Here is a 15,914-nt window from a genome sequence, read left to right as displayed (position 1 = left end):
GCAGCAGCAGGAAGGGAGTTGTAACCCCTGCTCTCCACCACCCACCCAGCTGCTCCTCCCAGCCAGCTGAACAAGCACCCAGCGCCGGGGGGTCGTGTTCTTAGTGGTCCCGGGGGCAGAGCGGTGAGGGAGGTGGGAAAGGCACGGGGCGAAGGAGACGGGGGCGAGAGATAGAGTAGCGACCTTAGCCCTGGCATCTGGAGCGGGGCGGGTGGCTGGGACGAGGTGGGTGGTCTCTGGTCCACACCACATCCCTGGAAAGGGCAGAGATGTCCACTCCGAGTCTTCCTGCGTGGGGAGCTGGCAGAAGTGCAAACGTCCCAGGGCTGGGGTTTGGGACTTCCAGGATTCACTCTGGCCACAAACTTTTTCTGGCCTGGCTGCAGCTCAGAGCAGAGTGATCTGGCACCCAGGATCCCAAACTGCCCCACAATTCACTCCAAATTCAGCCCCAGGGACTCCTTGCTTGGATCCAGTTCCCAGCTGAGCCACAGCAACCTGGTAGACACCAGTTAACATCTTTCCAGAGGGCTCAGGGCAGCTGGAGGGCTCCTTTGGTCATACCCCAGCCAGTGCATGGTGGCAGTTCCTGTGGATGTTGGGGACAGGGAACCTCTGTGATGGTGGCTGCTGGGGTGGGAAGGCTGTGTCTCCTCTGCAGAGGGGTCAGCATGGCATCAGGCAGTGCCGGGCACCCGCACGCTGCTGTTATCACCCCATGGGAGCTGCTCTTTTGACCTTTCCTCTTCCAGACCTTGCTCAGAGGGAAGGGGAATGGCAGGGGGAAGAGAACAGCCTATTTTAGCCCAAGCTCCCACTGCAGATACACCTGGAGGAGACCATTGCTGCCACAGGCTTCTCACAGACAAGGACCTTCTCCCTGTAATAGCCCTGCAAGTCTAAAATGGGGTCCAGCACCAAGCCCCACAAGGTGCCAGGAGACATGGGCACTGTCCTCCTGTCCCCGCTCCACCACACCTCCGGCCTCTGCCATCAGCTGCTGCTTTCCATGGAAATATGCTTTTTTCCCCCCTGATAACAAACCCTGCTCAGCGCTGTGTCTAACTGGACCCCCCCTGCAGCGCTTCAGCCTGCCAGCATCAATCCATTTCCCAGACTTGGTGTCACAAGCGCATCATGGAAAATAGTATTGATTCAGCAAGGTGGTGACTTAATTGGAGGGCTCCAGTGAGGCAGTGATTTAACCTTATTACCCAAAGCTAAGTAGAGCTGCTGGGTGCCCTGTGCCAGGGGGACCTGGTTGTGCTGTTGCCCAGTTCCTCATGTGGGAAGGTGCCTCCAAGGACATGTTAGCATTAGGGAAAGGCTGGGGTTATTATATCCAGAGCTGAGTCAGCACCTCGTCGTGTTGGAGTGTCCAGGCTCTTGATCATGCCCAAAGTCACAGAGGGGTTCAGATCCAGCAGACCCTCCAAGCTGCATCTCTTAGCATTGCTCTCTCCAGTGCTTCCCTCCATCTCCCGGCTTCTTCCTCCCCACCCCCCTCTAGGAAGCCTCTTAGTGTCAAGTTAATGTACTGCTTCAAAACAGCACGTCCTGGCTTCACAAAAGGGTAGAAAACCCAGGGGAGAGCACCCATTAGGAGACTTCCAGCCTGCCACCAACTCACTTTACAACCCTGATGAAGTCCTTTAACTCAATTTCCCCATTAATGCATCACGCTAACATGACCACCCCCTAACTCAGATGTATTTGCCCTCCTTTCCCTCAGGCCATGCAGCTTAGCTGTCTGGACATCTCCTTCGGGTCTCTGGGGCCTTTGGGACACAGCCAGGACAGAATTGAGCATCCCCAGCACTAAAGCACTGCTGTGAGATGGAGTCAAGAGCCCCAGCTGTGCCCAAAAGCAGCAAGGAGGGCGATGGAGGCAGCTGAGGTGCTCCTCGCTGGTGAGCAGCGAGGCAGCAGGTAGTGCAAGGAGGGAAGCTACAGCCTTTACTGACCCATAGGCTGGGGAACATGTCGTCTGTGGCCTGGGGCAGCTCACACTTACACCAGGAGCTCAGTTCCACAAATCATCAGGGTGATGACTTTAATTCTGAGTCCTCTCCTGCTGACGGCAATGATTTTTCCAACCGCCCTGACCACAAGCTTGCAATATCAGCCTCTACCATGCTGAGCCCAACAGAGCCCTGATCTTTCCTGGACTCCTGAAACACCACCACCATCCTCTGCTCCCTCCAGAAGCGTTTCCTATCCTCAGCTGGAAGCAGGTGCAGGCTCCTGATAACTCTTCTTTCTGTCCACAAAGGAAATGGGGCGTGAGAACAATCCTGTACACGCACAGCGTAACAGCCCTGCTCCCGCTGATCTGAACTCACACTTGCAGTTGACTCTTCCCTGCTCTCTGCCAGGCCTGGGAAAGTAAGACACCGTGAACAGAAAACAAATGCTTAAATCTCCCTAAACCAATGATCCCATCGATGTCTCAGCACAAGCTAACAACAAGGATCTTCTCCTCCTCCTCACAGTTGGTGGAGGCAGGACACAAGCACATGTTGGTATGACTGTCCCTGCCTTCAGGACTGTTGCTGCCAGCTAGAAGAGGGTCTCAGCACACAGAGAGCAGGTCGGTGCTCTCGCCAGTCATGGCAGGTGCTGGTATCTCTGGGACACTACAGGACTATATACACAGACTTGGTGTAACCAGCCTCAGCAGGTCGGTACTCAGTGAAGGTACTGTCTTAGTGGTCTCAGGAGCAGGTGGCTGGAAGCAACATCCTGAGGTTCATATACTCTTCCCAGCTGTGTATGAGCATCTTCCTGGCTCTCCTGCTCCAGGAGATCTGGGCAGTGAATGTGGATTCCCACAGAGAAGTGTACCATAGACCTGGTAGCCACATGTGGAAAAAAAAACAAAACAAAAAAACCAAAAACCAAACAAAAAAAACCAACAACAAAGCAGAAAAACTCCTGGAAACTGGAAAGAATCACAGAGTGAAGGGAAGGAGGGAAAAAGCTCCCTGCCTTCTAGTCCTTCAGGCAGGTGTCACGTGTAATGGACCCAGATCTCCTACAAAACCCGGGCAACTTCATCCCTTCTCACACGTGTACCCAGGAAAAGCGGACCACCAAGGAGAGGGTCAGGGAGCGATTGCCCTCTCTACTCTTTCCTCCCACCCATCACCAGCTGTAGCTGGCAAGGACAAGGAGCAGGGTTAGTGGGCTTTCTCTAAAAGCAGGGGCTGGAGGCACCATGCCCTCGCCTGGTTAACCACCAAACCCAATCCACTTGTCTCTGCACGTTCACCAAACAGTCACTGCTTCAGAGACACGTTCTCCCAAACACCCTCCCCTCACCGCCTCCTGCATGCAGAGACTCGTACGTCACCGCCTGTGGAGGAGAACCGGTGGGCTGGGGACCGAACTTTGGTCTGCGTGGGAAGATCCCCGCACGCAGCAGTAAGGGCGAAGTTTAACAAGGATGTTCAACAGGATCCAACAGTTTAAGAAACCCCAAGATCTCTCCCATGATGACTGGACGCTTTAATGCGGCAACAACTCATTAGCGGCATAGGAATGCCAAAAGGAAAGCTGGGGGGATGTGGGAAGGGGGAGAGAGACTAGGAGAGGATAAAGAGTCTGGAGAACTGCCGACCCCTGTCCTTTCTCACCCTTTGACATGCAAATCACATTTCCCTTTCAAGGAGCAATGAAAAACCTCTATATCTTGGCAGGGCTTGGAGAGACCAGGCTAACTCAGATCCATGGAGTAACTGCCCCCTGCAGCCAGCCTGAAATTGTACCCTACAGCGTATCACATACTCCTGCCTACATCCCCAGCAACCCCCATTTTAAACCCAGTCAGCACTGGGATTTCTTTGCAACCACAGGAGTTGCAAATAGGTTGCCAGGAGAGACAGATGCCAAGGGAGAAAGGTTAAACAGACATTGCACTCTGAGGGGGAAAAAAGAAGGATCCAATTCAGCTTTGCAGTTTCTAAAACGGTCTCATTAGATCCTGAGTGAAGTGTGCGCAAGCAGTTTTGGCAAGGAGAAACAAAAGACCCGAGAGGAGTTAGAGAAAGGATGAATGAACAAAAGACAGGAAAGCTGCACATGTTTTCAGTCCCTGAAGTTCACTTGTCTCTCTTTTAATGCCCAAGCACTTTTCTTCACGAGGCACCTTTGGGAAAGGTAGGAAATGGGGGGTGGGAGATTTACTACTACCGGTTTTCTCACTAGATCCTATTAAATAAAAAGAATGGGAGCAAGGACAAATTCCCAAGGCGAGAAAAAATCCATCATTAATTGATGGGCCCCTGGGGGACTGAAGCGGAGATGTTGAGCTGAATTCAATTACAGACCTGGTCAGAATCAGGCAGGAAGATGTGGCTTCTTTCACTATGTCAATTAAAGAAGTGACTGGGAACGATAGACTTCCCTGCACAGCCTCTGACCCATGAATCAAAACATGCTTCCATCCGGCACTGCCTGATGGCTCCGTGGCTCCCACTGGGAACATATGGGCTCATGGACAGTGCAGGGATGCCAGAAGGCATCTTTACAGGCTGGGCACTCGACAAAACTAAGCCTTGTGCCCTCTGCAGAAATTGCTGTGCTCTGCAGGAAGGTGGCATCATTAACAGTAATTAATTTGCAGCCAGTGTCCTTTTCCTTTGTGTTACCTGAGCAGAACCGAGTGCACCGCCTAGCTGCATTACAGAGCTTAGTGCAGCGGAGTGCCCACAGCTTACTCACGGGATTTGGGTATATAGTTTCTCAGGTCCCTGTTTAGCATTTCCCTTAGGGAACTAGGAAATAGCTGGCCACGCTCCCCTATGGCCCTGTGAAAAGAGACAAGGTGGAGAAGTTTTCAAAAGGTATCTATCTGGGCACTAAAAGCATAGCATCAAATCACACACACACCTTCGTGGCTGATGGAAGCAGGTACAGCTCCATTTATACCAGCTGGGTGCTGCCCTGCTTGCATCAGGAACTGAAAACTGGAGGGTACAAGAGAAAAAGCAGATGCCAGGGAATATCACATCTTTTCCCCTTCACCGTCCTCCACCTTAGGCTAGGTTTGGGTATGCCCAGTTTTCAGCCTTCCATCATTTCTCTTGCAAGACCATCACACAGTTTAAGAGCTCCTAGACATGCAGAGCTGTCCTGTCTAATCCACTTACCTTCTCTCTTCCTCCTGTGCCTTGATCCTGTCCCTTTGGCTCGCCTTTAGCATTTGGAGAACAGGCATCGATAGAAGATAATAAACCAGCAGCAATCCACACCTCAAACAATACAAAACCAAAGCACATGGATGCTCCTGGGCTGAGAAAATTTGCTAGGTGATGTCTTAAATGCAAGGCAGTGTACATATGCTGGAAGAAATAAGCAGGACAAACCATAGAAAAGGGAGAAAAGCAGCAAGGAAATTCCAGGCTCAGCCAGTCAGGGCTCTAAGAGCACGGCCCAGAGAAAAGACAGGGCCAGAGACATCTGTGCTGAGCCCTGATAAATTGGGGCAGAGCTGTGAGCATGGCCACATCCCTGCTTCTGATTCCTGCTGGGTACAGGCAAGCAGGAGTGTGTCCTTTCTTTGCAGGACCGGAGCACTTCAAAGGAACCTCCACTCCATTGGCACTTTCTCCTCCTGCCTGGGGTAACCTGCAAGTCTTCCCATTTTCAGCTAACTGCTCTCATCAAAGGATTAACAATACTACGTTCCTACTGACACCATTTTACACTTTAAAAAGGATCTCCCTTTCTCCAGATTCCCCTTCAAGGGCTGAAAGCATCCTTTCTTCTACTAGTTCCTGCTACTTTCCTTTTCCTTTGAAAACATTTATTTTATCGAACAGACTCCACTGCAACACATACAGCTTATTTCTTACCATCCTGGATCCATCACACCCGACCAGGTCACAGGATACCATGGGTTATTTCAAAGCCTTCCTAGCATCCTCACACACTCCCTCCAATAAAAAGCAAGAAAGCAAGAAAATTGATGCCAGAAAGGTCTGATTCCCCTCTGCCAGCACAGCCCAGAATGCAGGACTCCTAGCAATAAGAAGGATATGGGCTGACCCTGAGCTCTCTGTGGACTAGCTGAAACCAGGAGCACCATAAAATTAGCAAGAACAAAAAGGTCCTATACAAGCACTTACATATATATATCTATATATCAAAATATCGATATATCTATATCTTGAGTGCTCCTTTCTTGTTGGTGCTAAAGTAGCATTGCTAGCACCTGGAGAAGCAGATACTCAAGAGGTGGGCTAATTGACAGAATTATTCATGGCCAGTTAATGGATAACTGCTAATTAGTGGAAGAGGCTGAGCAGGGTGGTGTGTTGTTGGAAGAACTTCTCTGAGGCCTTGGGAGGGAGAAAGAAGCCAAGAACAAAGGATCTGTGCAGTGTCAGGCAGGGCCTGGAACGGGAGGAATTTCTGTTTCTCGTGTTCTCGGCTTATTTGCAAAGATTCCCAAAACTCCTGTAATGAACGGATGAGCAGGATGAGCAATGCTTCATTCCCGGCTCCAGAGCACAGTTCCAGCAGCCAGGGGAGAGGTTTGTTACAGTCAACAAAACTCAGCAGTGTGTAGGAAAAGGAGCTTTTCTGCTGCAGCTCCAAACATTGCCTCCAGCTCTACCTTTGCAGTGACCCAACCCAGACCCTCAGCTTGGGGGAGGCTGATGGTGTGGCGACCATAACTCGAGGTCTGTGAATTCCTCTGACCCCCACCACTGGAAAGGACAGGTTGTGGTTGTAAGTCAGAGCTCTGGGGAAGAGCAGGGAGGGGAAATGCCATCCCCCTTCTACCTGGAAGCTTTTGGGCTCATGCCTGAATCACTTCTCCATCCACCAGAGCATCTCCATGCTTCAAGACACTTCCAGCGTCTCTCCCCTTCTTTCCCTGCCTTTCTTTGCTTCCTTGGAGCTCAGAGGGTATCAAAATGTCATGGAGGTGAAAGAGAAGGCAGCCCCCACTTGAGATGGTAAGAAATGCTCTCCTGCCCCAATCAATAGGCACTACTGAGGAGAGGCTCCGGAGCTGAGCAGACACCACGTGTTTGGAGAGAGCTGTCAGCAGGAATGAAAGGAGGGGAGAGAAGGAAGAAGCATGTGCTGTACCCGCTGGCGCTGACTAAACCCTGAGGGTTTGTTTGCTTGGTCTCTCCAGCCCTCATAAAAGTCAAATGAGCTTTTTAGCTCAGAGCCTGTGGGGGAATGGAGAGGGCTGGGATAAGTGCGGCAGCATGGGCCATCACCTCCTGCATCTCCCCATCTGGGGGGGCCCAAGGGAGCCATTTCAAGTCCTTTGGTCTTACAGGAATACCTGGGTCTGGAGCTCCTTCTCCTGCAAGTTTCTCCTTCTGGGAGCAATTCAGTAAGGACATAACAAAGGTGGCCAAATCCTGGATGTCCCAAGAGGCTGCGGAGAGCACTGAACTTCTGAAGGGCTCAGCTTGAAGCTGAGCAGGGACTGAGGACCAACAGAGAGAGGAAGGCAGGCTCACCAACTCCTTCATCTCACCCTTCCCTCCCTGCTAAGACGTAAGACAGGACCAAAGGGCTGACCAAGACGAGGAGCATTTTGGAGTGATGAGGCAAAGAGCGCAAACGCTCGCAAACCCATTCCTCAAGCCTGGGAACTACCGTGGCAGCAGCTGAAGCAGCAATTTCCCCTGTCAGGAGGAAGGGAAGGAGTAAGGAGTGCTTAGCAGGGAGGTGTAAAGGGAAATCCTATTTTACAAGGGCCCAGACAGTCCTGCTTGTACCAAGTGACAGACCTGACAGGAGCATTTAGTGACAGAACGCAAACAGTGTCTGGCAGGTAAAAAACAACAGCGGGGACTCAGTGATCTCTGCCCCAGCGGGTATTTGGATGCTGAGAGACAGTTCCCAGGTAACACGTGGGGCTTTTTATTTGAAAACTGCTCCTTTTATTATTATCTTTCCTCCCACTGCAAAAGGCAAAGAGAAAAGAGACAGGGAGAGGGAGAGTTGTTTGACAAGCTGAAAACTTTTATGGGGAAAAAAATGAATAAGTGGGGGAAAAAAATGAATGGGGGGGGAGAATTAAAAGTACAAGTCACTTTGTAAAGAAGGAAAAACAAAGTCAAAAGGCTCAGGGCTGAGTCAGTGTGTTACAGGGTTCGTGAGGGAGACTGACTTTTGGAAATCAGTAATCCAAAGGGCTCTGCGTGTGTGCATAAAGTTATTGACTGACTGCATTACATCCACTTATCCCCCATTAAGCAGCAGGCTTCAGTTTGATCCCAAACAGCAAGGAATTAGAGTAACTCTACCCTGCATTTCTAGAAAGGTTTCCATCTCTCAGGAATCCAAAGTGCTCCAGCAGCCCTCCGGGGAATGCAGGACTGATATCCAGATGCTTCTGGGGTGGAGTCTGGCAGTAGGACAGGCTGGTGTGTACAGCAGTGATGGGAGGGAAACCCTTGTACTTCTCTAAAAAGCTATAGAATCTCTATTATGCAAGCAGAGTAGAAAAAGGTTGGCTTCCAAGGACATACAATATAATTAGCCTATCTCAGAACAAGCAGCGATTCCTCCCCTGCTAAGCTTCTCCCAGTTCAGCTTCAAACAAATCATCTCTCCTCTCTGCTCTGCTGGCTGTGTCTCCGCACACAAGAACCGGAAAGCTCGTAAAGTCTGGAAGGGACAGGCGGCTATATGTCTCCATATAATTAGAGAAAACTTTCAGTGGTAGAGCTGACTTAGGAAGTTTTTGTTCCTTTCTGCCCCCATTTCAGTCTTTCACCCCCTCAGCTGTACTGGTGCAACTGCTTGTGGATCTGTGGGGAAATCAGACCACAGAAATGATCTATTTAAAAAAAAAAAAATTGTGGGTTTTTTTTTAAGACACATTCACTTGCATCACTTCTGCAGAACAGGTTCCTTGCAGCCCTCAGTCTCAGAGCAGCACAAAGTTTGGTGAAGAGGTGGGAAGAAGCTCCCAGGGGTGAGAAGGAAAGTGAAGGGGCCTCAGGGTCCCTCCACCAGCTCCTGGTACCCCGAGGTGCTCTGCTACGGAGTCACCCGCGATGACCCCTGCAGCTCTGCCAAGCCAGCTCCATCCAGATGTCCCTGCGGCTGGCACAGGGGGACACTTACACTCTCTTGTTTCAAAGATGCTTTGCTTTGTGTCTCTGGCTTCACTGCCATGCCCCAGCTGACTTCCAGTACAGCAAAGCCGCTTTGTAACGGATGCCACTGAAACTGCTGCTTCTCGTGGAGCTAAAGAACTGGGCAGCTCTAAAGGAAGAGGAAACTGCAGCTCCCTCCAGGGGAAAATGAGTCAATTGGAAGTGCAGGGTTTCCAGGTCATCTCAGACCTCTAGTGCAGAATTGGGGAAAGACCTTGAAGGAATAGATGAAATCAAAGCATTTAAGCCCTGCTGTGACAGAGGTCCCAGCACCTGCATACTTTATGCCTTCGCTGCCTCTTCTCACAATACAGCTGGGAGGCTTCACTTCTGCTACAACATATAGCAGCTTTCCTTGACTACATTGTCTCTGTCCCGCACCACTCTCCAAATCCTCCAGGTGAGAGCTGGGGATGATTATGTTTATTGCCTTGAAAATAGCTGGTGTCCCAATGCCAACTAGTCAAACAGGGAGCTGTCAAACTTCCCTGTCCACCCGTCTGCACCCTTCAGACAGTGCATCTGAGAGGCACCTTGTTTATGGGCTTGACACTGGGTATGACTTAACTAGCTTTGACAGGGGTGATCCTATTTATAGGAGGAAGTTCTAATGCCTCTCATTCAATGTCATGTTTGAGAAAAAGTGGAAAATGAAACAGTAATGACCCCTGAGTTTCTACCTTCAGTAATGGAAATTTCAGCTGCTGACCTGGCCACGATGGGCAGCATTGAGCCAGTTTCCTCAAGGTCACCCAGAAGTTCCCATCACAGTTCAACTTCCCCTCTTTGAATGTCCTTCCCACCTTGGTTTGGCAGTCCTGATACATTTCAACTCTAGACCCCTCACAGTTTGGAGCCTCCCAGAAATTCAACCCCAGTTCATCTCATTCCATAAGGATAGGCATATGAGGAGCTGAAGGAGAGGTGCTACTGTCACAGACTACCATTCAGGAGTTGCACAAATGCTTTGCTAAACACCCCTGAACACAGGTCAAGCAGAAGACTATCCAGTCAACTACATTTGTTCCTCCATATACGCCAAAGACTTCAGCAGAGATCTGCAAACAAGTCTGTCTTTTTTTTTTTTCCTGTGGGGTTTTCTAGCATCTCAAAGGATGGCTGGCCACCCAGTTGGCCACCAGTGCTAGCCCTTTCAAAGGCCTACGGTCAACTCCTGCCTCACAGGGCTGTATCCAGAACCCACCAAAGGTGCACTGCTCTGTGATAAGCTGTGCTGGGAGACAGCACGCGTGCAAGGCATCTTGAGCTCCAGGCGGCTACGATGAGTCAGAGCCAGTCGCCTTTTCCCCTGCGGTGCAATTGTACCAGGCCCTGACAGCATCAGCTGGCTTTTATCGCTGCTCCACATCAGAGCTGTCAGTTCTGAAGACAATGGAAGGTGTGTGGAGGGGGAGGAATTGAGCATCTCTGCGCTCCGTTGGCTTCCCAGAATGATGCCAAAGTGGCGAGCAAAGAGTTTTTGATTAGCAGCCTGCTGCCGCAAGAGGATTAGCGAGGACGTCAGTGGCTGTGGCAGCACTGAAATTAAAAAGCAGTATTTCTTGAGCTTCCTCCGCTACTGTTTTGTGGGAGAGAGCTTGACTGATGGTGATGAGCGCTCTGGAGGGCATGTAGCCACTGGAAAATTCACCCATGCTCATGGACCCATGGATGGAGAGCAACTGTCTTCAGATCTACTAGCTCCGGTGGGGTCTGCAAAGGATTCAAGTCACCTCCTCAGTGCAAACTCATCTTCCCCTACGCGTAACTTCTCAAACTCACGTGTGGCTGTGGCAGTGACACCAAAGGAGAAGGAAAAGAGCCTTGAAAAGCAAGGTCTGGGGGCATTTAGTGAACAAACAGAAAACCTCAAGTGAACAAAAAGATCAAATCTTGCCAGCTGAGTTCTCTGCCAAGGAGGGGGGTGTTTGTGCCTCCTTCAGGCATATCACAGAGTCTCCTGTCCCCCAGGCTTGCTGGGAAGATCACCCACATGGATTCTCAAACCGCCCCTCGTGTGCGTTGTCCCATGCCTCTCCCTCGCGCTCGGGGGTAGCTTCCTGTGAACACCCACGGAATGATTCGTTCTCCCCCTGCACATCCCTGACGAGATGCCGATGGAAAGGCTGACAGCAGCTAGGCAGCTGGTGGGCAATGGCCAGAGTCCATTTGCCCATCAGCTCTGCCTTGTTTCATTGCTTCTCAGCAGACTTGTACCTGCCTGTTGTCCCCATCTGGCACTTACGCGCTCAAGTTCCTGCAGCATAGAAATCAGCTTTTTATTCTATTTGTAAAGCACAGAACACAAGGACTTTGATGCCATCTAGTTACTATGTTTATCCTCCTAAAACCAGAGGTAGGGAAAGTGTTGTTATGTTGATTGTTTTCCAGATACAGAAGTTATGTTCAAGGCAGGGTAAGTGATTTGATAAAGGTTTCGGGAAATCTGTGAACACTGTCAGAACAGGGTCTGTTTCTCCTGGATCTCAAACCAATACCTGAAGCACGAGTCCATCCTTCCCTCCAGAAAGTACTTAGAACAAGTCTGTTTCCCTAAAGTGCCGAGGCATTACGTAAAATAAATTGGCTTGCTCTGTGCAGGGCCAGGTACAATGGGTTTCTAAATTAAATCCTTCTAAATGGAATTTGTAAGACAGGTGTGAGGGAAGATACCTACAGGCTGGAAAGCTTAATCAGAAGTGAAAGTTGCTGAATGGTCCAGACATAGTCATTTTAGCAAGAATCATGTGGTGTTGCTGCAAAACAGCAACAAAATGGCTGTTGTGTTAATGATCCCATGCAACCTGCTGTGCCCACGTTACAGAAGTACTCAGGCACTGCGTCACCATGTTCCTGTGGCCTGCTGCAGTGACAGAAGTGGCCAAGTGTCCTAGGGCCCTCTATGGTCCTGGGCTATGGCTTTTCCATCCAGCTCCCACAGGTAAAATGCCTTGTGACAGCTGAGAGGCATTTCATCTCCACAGTGTTCCTCTGGAAATGACACGTGGGGGGAAGCACACATTCAGCATCAGGACAAAAGCTACAAAATAAGCAGGAAGAGAGGAAGTTTAATAATTAATCAGAGCTCAAAGTGCTGTCAAGTTTCTCCTCCTCCCTCCCTATGGGGACACAGAGCCATCACCAAAGATTAGAACTGATTGACTGACCAGGTCAGGGCAGAGAAGATGTGACAATAATGCAGTTTTCCAGCAATCGGCAGAGAATAAGAAAAATCGTAGTGCGCAGCATCCTGTGTGATGAACAGGTACCATATATCCATCATGCACTGCGCTGGGACCAGGCTAGCTGAACGTAAGCTCTCAAGCACAGGACAGTCAGAATAGAGGCTTGACTCCCTTTGATAGGACCATGCAAAGCCAAACCTGTCCAGGTTTCAGAGCATGGCGTTAGAATCTCCTAGAAGACAATTTACGGATCTCTTCCTCCACCCTCCCTCCTCTGTAGCTAGTTCCTGTTCCCTTGCTATGAAAAGTTTGGTTGTCTTCTCCTTTTTCTGGCTGAATCTTTCCACGGCAGTTAGCTGCCATGGTGATAGAAGTTACAGAAATTAGTAAGAAGAAGAGTCATAATTAACAATTGACTGACAGTCCCATCTGACCTAAGACAGTAGCTGAAAGCTACCTCCCACTTCAATCTGCTTGCCACAAAACAGCCAGGAACATGCAGATTTGCTAGCCAAGGTGGTTTGGCTATTTGGCTATATTCCTACAGTAGCTGTCCTCAGCTGATTTGGTGCTCAGAGCATCGGTGAGGATGTGTCACCATTGCCCTCTTCTGGATTGGCAACCAAGTCCGCTCCAAAGCTTGGGAGATGTCACCGTCTTGTGATGGCAACATGTGGTGACTCCAAGGGGACTGTTTCATAGGCGACCACTGGTACCTCATGCAGATGCTTTGCATTATTTCATTCAAAGAGCTTCAAGTTCTTCTGCGTTTCTCCTTCCAGCATGGTGACTACACTGCAGTGCAGATTTACAGCAGAGAGTGGATTCAAATGGATGGAGAAAGTAGAAAAACTTTACCACTAAATATATGGCTAATTCAAGATCTTTGTGAATGTGTACCACTACTAGCTAAAAGGTTGGTAGTTCAAAACCTCCTGGGAACAGCGGGATTTCAGGTTCAAATAAAAGGAGATGTGTGGTTAAGCTGAGAACTCCTTGCCACAGGATGTTGAAGAGGCTAAAAATGTATATGAACTTCAGGGGAATCTAGAAAAGTTTGTGGAACAGAAATTCACCGAAGGTTACTGATTACATAGAACTTCTAACCATTTATATAATTTATATTTCCAAATGAAATACATATTTATGGAAGAAAAGTCTTCCTAGGCACCCTCTTTGGGGCTATACATAAGACAGGGTACTGAATCAACCCTTTGCTGACCCAGTAGAAGCACACTTCTGTTGTTATGAATATGGAAAAGCACACAGATCTATCAGGGGTCAGGTCCTCAGCTTCTGCCTCAAGGTTTTATTCAGCTTGAGGCAGGCGGGGACTCAGTAACTGCTTAGCGACACACTTGGGACCTGGCCCACCATCAAGCTCTTGAGACCTGGTGTTTTTGTGATGCAGAAAATTAAGCAGAAACTGCACTGTTTTATATGAGGAAGAAAGTTAGCTAGACTCAACAAAGCACGTTATTACTTATGGACTGAGCAAGGCAATTTTTCACACTCAGCTGGAAAGTATTTCTCCACTTGTCTGTCTGCTGGAGTACGTGCAATATGGTAACACGGAGCACCAAACCTAACTGACACTGGAAATTATGGGGCTGTTGTCAGCATCCAAGGACTGAAAATAGGCAGCAAATAGGAAACTGGTGAGGAGTTTCAGCAGCTTGACCCGGCTCCGTAATGGACTTCAGAGTCAAGAGCAGGTTGATGACAGCTGTTAATCCCTGAAAGCAAAACCCAGCCTTCCTCTCAGGTCTGCCCGCGTTCCCTACTCTTTGAATAATGTATCAACTCCCAAACAGTGAAAAAATGCATGGGTGAAAGGAAAGATGGGGGGAATGATGAGCCCCTGACAGCAGGAGAGAAGTCGGGATAATGATGCATGAGAGAGGCAGAGGATGCATGGAGTGCCTGGCACATGGAAGGAGAATGGTGGATACTGGGTGACTGAGGACTAGTGGGGACATAGTAGGAGGGCACATATATACCTGAGCCAAGGATATAGGGGAAAGGATGGCACACAGACCTCTTGATTCAAGGGATGGATCAGAGGGATGTAGGGTGTCTCTGATACTGATCTGGCAGTCTGGCACTATCCAGAAAAGTAAGAATGGAAAGCAAAGTACTCCTAGTTCAGTGCAGCCAGTCCCAGCATGAAGCCCTAAGTCTGAACAGTGGGACAGAAGGGACAAACCTACAGCTGAGATATCTCAACATCATCTCCAAGGGGTCTCTGCCAAGTGAAGACCCAGGCACTGTACTGCAGAGGTCTAGAGAAGAACTTGAGACGGAGCTGTTCTCTGTCATTTGTCAAGGGTGATAAATGGGATATAGTACAAGTAGCACACAACACACATAAAAGATCCTCTGTAGGGTGTGGATGATAGAGTGCCTGGCAGATGGATCAGGGACTAGAAATCAGGATTCCTGACCCCTGTTTAAACTTTGGCACACACAAATTTACAGTGGACAAAAGATCCTCTTTAGGGTCTGGATGATAGAGTGCCTGGCAGATATATCAGGGACTAAAAGTCAGGATTCCTGACCCCCGTTTAAACTTTGGCACACACAAATTTACATTGGACAAAAGATACGCTCTGTTCCAGCTCCCTGCTTTCCAGCAAGTGTAACAGTCATCGCCTGCCCTAGCAAAATAGCATTCTCCATTCATATTTGGGGAGCTCCTGGATAGCAGAAACTGTGCAAGTGCAGAGCTCTATCTCTTCAGCACCCTGCAAGAGCATACCAGCAACATTTAACCTCCCCTTAAATCCGGTGGCAGGTCACAACGATTGTCGGGTCTCGCATGTGTGTGACTGTGAGTCACCCAGTATTACTGATCTTCATATTAATCTATTGTTGTAAATGACTTGGAGCTGCCTACAGATAATCCTTCAGAATACAGAACAATGGAGAACCTGCACATCTGAAGAAAGCCTCCTCTGCATGGCAACTTATTGCCATCGTAACCAGTATAAACAAGAGCAATTAAGACAATTTCAGAGCATCACCTCCTCCCTCTGGGGTCTTAATGAGAGCACGCTCAGAAGGGGGCTGGAGCAGAAGTAAGCAAGGGCTGGGAGTTAACTTGTGTGGGAAAAGAAGGGTAGGAGAGTTATGGATTCAGAGGATTGCTTCCTCTCCACCCCATAGCGTAATGCAAAGAGCAAGTAGGGGGAGAGATTCAATCATCAGCTCTGCGGTAGATAGAAAAGGCTCAGAGAAGCAGAGCTTTTCTGCTGCCTAACCCTCACAGCAGGTGTCAGGACCCTGCAGAAGTTGTTGCTGACATACCCCGGTAACTAGGAGTAGCTGGAACGGGTGAGCACCACGGGCATCACTCAGAAGTATAACAGGGTTCAGAGTCATAACTCTTGGTAGAAAACAGGGTTGGATCGGACTGATGGCCTTCTAGGAGCAAGGTGTTAAGGAAGAAGCTTGTCTAAAGGTGATTTTTATCTATCCCGGAAAATAAAGACAAGCCTCAACACAGTGCTGTTGGATTAGTATATAGGTTGTTTCTGCATGCTCCTTAAAGCTTTGCTATATGCTAGTGATCTACGAGCATTCAGATGACTGA

The sequence above is a fragment of the Haliaeetus leucocephalus genome, unplaced genomic scaffold (genome assembly GCF_000737465.1).
Source record: "Haliaeetus leucocephalus isolate CR32 unplaced genomic scaffold, Haliaeetus_leucocephalus-4.0 Scaffold295, whole genome shotgun sequence".
In the NCBI taxonomy this organism is placed as follows: Eukaryota; Metazoa; Chordata; class Aves; order Accipitriformes; family Accipitridae; genus Haliaeetus; species Haliaeetus leucocephalus.
This window is presented reverse-complemented; position numbering follows the sequence as displayed.